The sequence below is a fragment of the Amaranthus tricolor genome, chromosome 3 (assembly GCF_026212465.1).
Source record: "Amaranthus tricolor cultivar Red isolate AtriRed21 chromosome 3, ASM2621246v1, whole genome shotgun sequence".
NCBI lineage: Eukaryota > Viridiplantae > Streptophyta > Magnoliopsida > Caryophyllales > Amaranthaceae > Amaranthus > Amaranthus tricolor.
The window spans coordinates 10,502,891-10,509,532 of NC_080049.1; positions in this window are offsets into that span (position 1 = coordinate 10,502,891).

Below are 6,642 nucleotides of genomic sequence, written 5' to 3' on the forward strand. Positions count from 1 at the left end.
TATGCACCTCTTCTTACAACTTTCTCTCTTGACTTGAAATTTTGAAATTCTCTAAGTGTTTAAAGAGTTGTAATTCTTAGTTCATCTAACTCTTACATTTGTAATAGGCTTAAGAGTTTAAAAAGAGTTCGATTAAGTTTAATACGCCTAACCAAGAATACTTTTCAAAGTGTTTAACTTGTGAATCTCTATTGTGAGATTTGGGATTTGCTTTTATTAAAGGGACTTGTAATACGGTTCTTCAAGGGGAAGAACGTGGTGTGAGGAGATAGTGAGATCTTCTTGTTTGTATTAAATTCGGATTAATCAAAGGCGTTGAAATCCTACGGGTTGAAAGAGAACCCATAGGCGGGGAGTAGGTTGGTTAGAACCGAGCGTCGTTAACATATTGTGTGTTATACTTTAAAGTTTATTTTCCGCACATACGTTATTGTTTACGAATTGACTCAAAACTGTTCCAGAAAATATTTTTGAAAGACTCCTAAAACTCTTGAGACAAGTTTCCAGACAAAATTTTAAATAGCCCAAACTCTCTATTCACCCCCCCTCTAGAGAGTATTCAACCTCCTATTAACTTTCAATTGGTATGAGAGCTGAGTTTCACATAAAAAGAGTAATATCTTGTGATGGATCCAAAAGGAAAAGGGTTGTTTGCTCAAGGACGTTCGTGCTCAAGACCACCTTTGTTTTGCGGTACAAATTTGTCACATTGGAAAACTTTGATGAAAATGTTCATGATTGATCAAGATATGGAACTTTGGGAGATCATAACTAAAGGACCTAAGATACCCATGAAAAAAGGACGCTCAATGAAATGATGTACTAAAGTCTGAGTCCGAATATTCACAAACTGATTTGGAATGGGTTTCCAAAAACTATAGGGCAATGAATCAATTATGTTGTGCTTTAAATGGTACTGAGTTTAATCGAGTTTCTTCATGTACAAGTGCTAAAGAAATATGGTACAAGCTGGTTATGACATACGAAGGAACAAGTCAAGTGAAGGAAACAAAGATCAACATCCTTATGCATCAATACGAAATGTTTAAGATGAAAAAGGATGAGAATATAAATGAAATGTTTACTCGTTTTACTTTAATTACTAACAGTTTGAATTCTCTTAGCAAAACTTTTACTAATGCAGAAAAAGTCCAGAAGGTCTTGAGGTGTCTTCCAAGATCCAAATGGGGTCCAAAAGTCACTGCCATTGAGGAAGCTCAAGACTTGAGAGTTCAATCACTTGACGATCTCTTTGAAAAACTCATAACTCATGAACTTACCCTACATGATGATGGAGAAAATGATCTAATACCTTCCATGAAAAATCTTACTTTAAAAGCTAAGAAACGTCATGAATCTTCAAGCGATGATGAAGAAAATCCATTTGCATTGATCACAAAAGGTCTTGAAGGAATTATGAAGATGCGAAAAAGATTTATGATATTTAAATCCAGAAATAAAGGTAAGTCTTCTAACTCTAATACAAACTTTAAGACTAACAAACTTGCTTGTTTTGAGTGTGGATCTACAGAACATATTGTAAAGGACTGCCCTAAGAAGAAAAGGGAATCCTACAAAAAGAACAAGAAGAAACAAGCGATGGTTGCAACTTGGAGTGATTCCGAAGGATCATCCGAATCTGAAAGTGAAGATTGACAAGCTCATGTATATCTTATGGCTAATAATGATAACAATGATGACATACATCAAAACCATAAAGAGGTACGTGACTATCTTAACACCTGCTCAAAAGATGAATTACTTATAACTCTCCTTAATATGTTTCAAATTGAAAAGATTTTAAAAGATGAGAAAGCTATCTTAGAGGATACAATACATCATTATGCTGAAGGTTGTGAAGAAATCTTAAATAAAAATGAATCGCTAAAGGCTGAAACAATTAAACTTGAAAAGACTGTCAAGATCTTGAAAGAACAGAATCTCAGCCAGACTAAAAAGCTTATTGGCCTTAAGAATGAGAACAATGACCTTGAAGCCAGGCTCAAAACCTTGAAACATGAGTCTGAGAAAAATCTACAAGCATTAACCAAACAAAATGAATCTGAAAATAAATTCACTAAAATGCTTACACGTCAAAAACCATCTAGTGATAAACGTGGTATTGGTTATAATAATGTTACACATAACTATAAGAGTAAAACCACATTTGTGAAAAGTGCATATAAATATAAACGTACACTTACTTGCACCTTTTGTTGCGAAGGACATATTAGACTTGCATGTCCATACAGACGTAAGGAAAATTATATTATCAAGAATTTCTTTCCTCTTGAATTGCGTGGACAGATAAAGCAAATATGGGTTCCTAAAGGGACAAGACCACCCAACATGGTCTATCCCGAATATGGTTCCAAATTTGTCACATGGATAGCCAAGTAAGGTTGAGAAAGGTTATTTTTTTTGTTGTTTTATAGGGTAAACAAAAGTGGATTCTAGATAATGGATGCTCGAGACATATGTGTGGTAAAATCTCTTTATTTTCTGAAATTAAGGAAAGATGCAATGGCTCAATCACCCTAGGAGCTAAAGGTAAATGCAAAATTTTAGGTGTTGGTAAAGTTGGTAGGAATCCATCTAAAACTATTGACAATGTTTATTTAGTTGAAGGTCTAAAATTTAATTTGCTAAGTGTGTCTCAACTATGTGATAAAGGTAATGAAGTGATATTTGATAAAGAAAAATGTGTTGTTAAAAATCCTAATACCAGAGATACTTTCATTATTGCCCTTAGAAATGATAATGTTTATGCCTTGCATACTAACGAAATTGCAGCTCAAAATTTCAAGTGCTTGAAAGCTATTACAGATAATCTAAAACTATGGCATAGACGTCTTGGTCACATCAATACTCACACCATGCAAAAGTTGGTAAGTAAAGATCTAGTTAAGCGACTTCCAACTCTTGACTATAAACAAAGTCCTATTTGTGATGCATGCATTAAAGGTAAACAAGTAAGAAGTTCATTCAAACCGAAGAAAATGGTAAGTACATCAAGACCTTGTGAACTCTTACATATTGATTTATGTGGACCAATGCGTGTACGGAGCATAAGAGGTAAATCTTACATCTTAGTTACAGTTGATGATTATTCTAGATTTACATGGGTTGATTTTTTGAAAGATAAAAGTGAAGCTTTGAAACCATTCTCAAGACGTTGTAAAGAGATGTAGACTCAACTGAACCTTCCAATAGTCTCGATTAGAAGTGACCATGGGAGAGAGTTTGATCAACTAGGCTTTGACTCCTTTTGTGAAAAATATGGAATAACCCATAACTTTTCAGCTCCTAGGACACCCCAACAAAACGGTGAAGTTGAAAGGAAAAATCGAACCTTAGAAGAAATGGCTAGGACAATGCTTATTGAAAATGGATTAGCTAAACACTATTCGGCCGAGGCTGTTAACACAGCTAATTATGTTTTAAATAGATGCCTATAAGACACATACTTAAGAAAAATCCCTATGAATTTTTCAAAGGAAGAAAACCGAATATAGTATACCTTAGACCATTTGGTTGCAAATGTTTTATTCATAATAATGCTAAAGACAATTTAGGTAATTTTGATACTAGAAGTGATGAAGGTATATTTCTTGGATACTCACTAAATAGTAAAGCTTATCGAGTGCTGAACAAGCATACAAGTATAGTTGAAGAAAGTATACATGTTGTTTTTGATGAATCCGACAATGGAGCATTAAATGAAGGATTTAAAGAGTTAACCCTTAATAAATATTTTAATGATTTGAGTAATGACAAACTGGATGTTAATGATATTAGTGCAGTTAAAAGGAATAACATGAAGGATACCATACAAAATATTGATCATGAAGGAAAACAGATTGTAAACATTGAAGACTCACAGTCTGATCTTGAGACCCAATCTCAAGAACTTGAGATACTTCCTGAACATACTGCTTTAGATACACCAATTAGAAACACCTCAAATGAAGTAAGTACAATTTCTTTGAATGAAAACACACCATCCATACTACGAAGAAGAATTGGAATGTCATCTCAACATCCTCCAGAAAACATTATAAGTGATCCAAACAAAGGTATGCAAACTCGATCCTCTCTTAAGAATCTATGTGCATTTTCTGCTTTTGTTTCTCTTGTAGAACCAAAGGATGTTAAAGAAGCATTACAAGAACAAGAGTGGATCATTGCAATGCAAAATGAATTAAAAGAATTCGAAAGGAACAAAGTTTGGGATCTAGTTGAAAGACCTCCAGATCGTACTGTCATTGGAACTAAATGGGTCTTTCGTAATAAACTCAATGAGGATGGAGACATTGTAAGGAATAAAGCAAGGATGGTAGCTCAACGCTATAATTAAGAAGAAGGTATAGATTATGATGAAACTTTCGCACCAGTTGCAAGGTTAGAATCTATTCGTATTATGCTTGCTTTTGCTTCATACATGAATATTAAACTATATCAAATGGATGTTAAATGTGCTTTCTTAAATGGATACTTGCAAGAGGAAGTATATGTTAAACAACCACCCGGCTTTGAAAATTCTGATCTACTAATCATGTGTTCAAACTAAATAAAGCGCTATATTGCTTGAAACAAGCTCCAAGAGCTTGGTATGACAGATTTAGCTCACATCTACTTGAAAATGAATTTCAACGAGGTAAAATTGATAAAACACTTTTCATTGAAACTAAAGGAAAAGATATTCTAGTTGTTCAAGTATATGTTGATGATATATTGTTTGGAGCTACTAATGATTCTTTGTGCAAGGAATTTTCTGAGATTATGCGTAAGGAATTTGAAATGAGCATGATGGGAGACTTAACATTCTTTCTTGGACTACAAATAAAGCAAAAGAAAGATGGCATATTTATTTGTCAAAGTAAATATGTTAAAGATTTTTTAAAGAAGTACAATATGAATCAATGTAAAGACATTAATACGCCTATGAGTGCAACACTAAGTCTAGACCAAGATATAAATGGTAAGAGTGTTGATCAAAAGACTTATAGAGGTATGATTGGTTCTTTGTTGTATTTAACTGCTAGTCGTCCTGATATCATGTTTAGTGTTTGCTTATGTGCTCGTTTTCAAGCTAACCCAAAAGAATCTCACTTAACAGCAGTTAAGAGAATCTTTAGATATTTATATGGGACTAAAGACTTCGGTCTGTGGTACCCTAGTTGTGGAAATTTTAGTTTGATTGGTTTTTCAGATGCTGATTATGCTGGATACAAGGTTGATAGAAAAAGTACCTCAAGATCGTGTCAATTCTTAGGAAATTCATTAATCTCATGGTATTCTAAAAAGCAAAATTCAGTTGCTTTATCTACAGCTGAAGCTGAATACATAGCTGCTGGTGCATGTTGCACTCAAATTTTATGGATTGCTCAACAACTTCGAGATCTTGGAATTGATTTCAAAGGTATACCAATAAAGTGTGATAATACAAGTGCAATTTGTATTACTAAGAATCCTGTACAACATTCACGTACAAAACACATTGAGGTGCGTCACCATTTTATAAGAGATCATGTTGAAAAAGGTCATATTTCTTTATCCTTTATATCTACTGAAAATCAGTTAGCAGATATATTTACAAAACCTTTAAGTGCTGATTGTTTTGCTTATATACGTATGGAACTTGGCATGCTAAATGATGTTGCATGAAATAACATAGGAGTAATAACACAGGAATAATAACATAGAAGTAATAACATAGGAATAATAATATAAGAGTAAAAGGGTTGAATATTAAACGTTAATTGTTACTTAATACTAAGTATGTATTAAGGGGGAGCATTACATTTGCATGTTTGATTGTCAATATATGTGTGTGTTTATGCATGAGTTTGAGAATTGAAAATTTAATTTCAATTTCTTAAAAATTATTTGTTCTATAAATATGGGATTTATAATTAGATACCTTTAATCAATAAAGGATATTTAATTATTTAAAGCAAATGATAAACAATATTTTTTTTATTAACAATCCTAACATTTTCCTCTCCTTGTTTACTTTTTGATGAAAGTCAAAAAGGGGGAGATATGTAAATATTATTTTAATTTGATTTGCTTGCTTAATTTTCTTTGTTTGCTTGCATATAACATGTTGCATATAATATATTGTTGGATACATAGTTTATTTTTTAAATGTTTTGATATAAGTTTTCAAATGCTGATGCTCTAATAGATGCTCTGATATATTGCTATGCTTTGATTTATTGATGAATTGTTTTGTTTAATGCTAAATGCATTTATTCAACATTCATATATATTAGTTTTAATATGGGAAGATGCTTATTTTGATTGTTTATACTTAAACATAGTTACTTGATGATTATATTATTGATATGATGCTACAATACAATAATAATTGTTATATTTGCATGTACTGTGATTAGTTACTTGCTTACTTGTGATAATAGTATTAATAATTGATGATAAAGTCTTGAAAATATTCTGTGTAAAGATATATTATTTATTCTTATCATGTTTTTAATTCATATTAACTTAGAAATATGATTTAGGAAAATATGGTTTTGACTTTCATCAAGGGGGAGATTGAAGACTCAACTCTCTTAAATAATGATAAGGGGAAATTGAAGACTCAATTTTCTTAAATGATGATAATTCAAAACACAT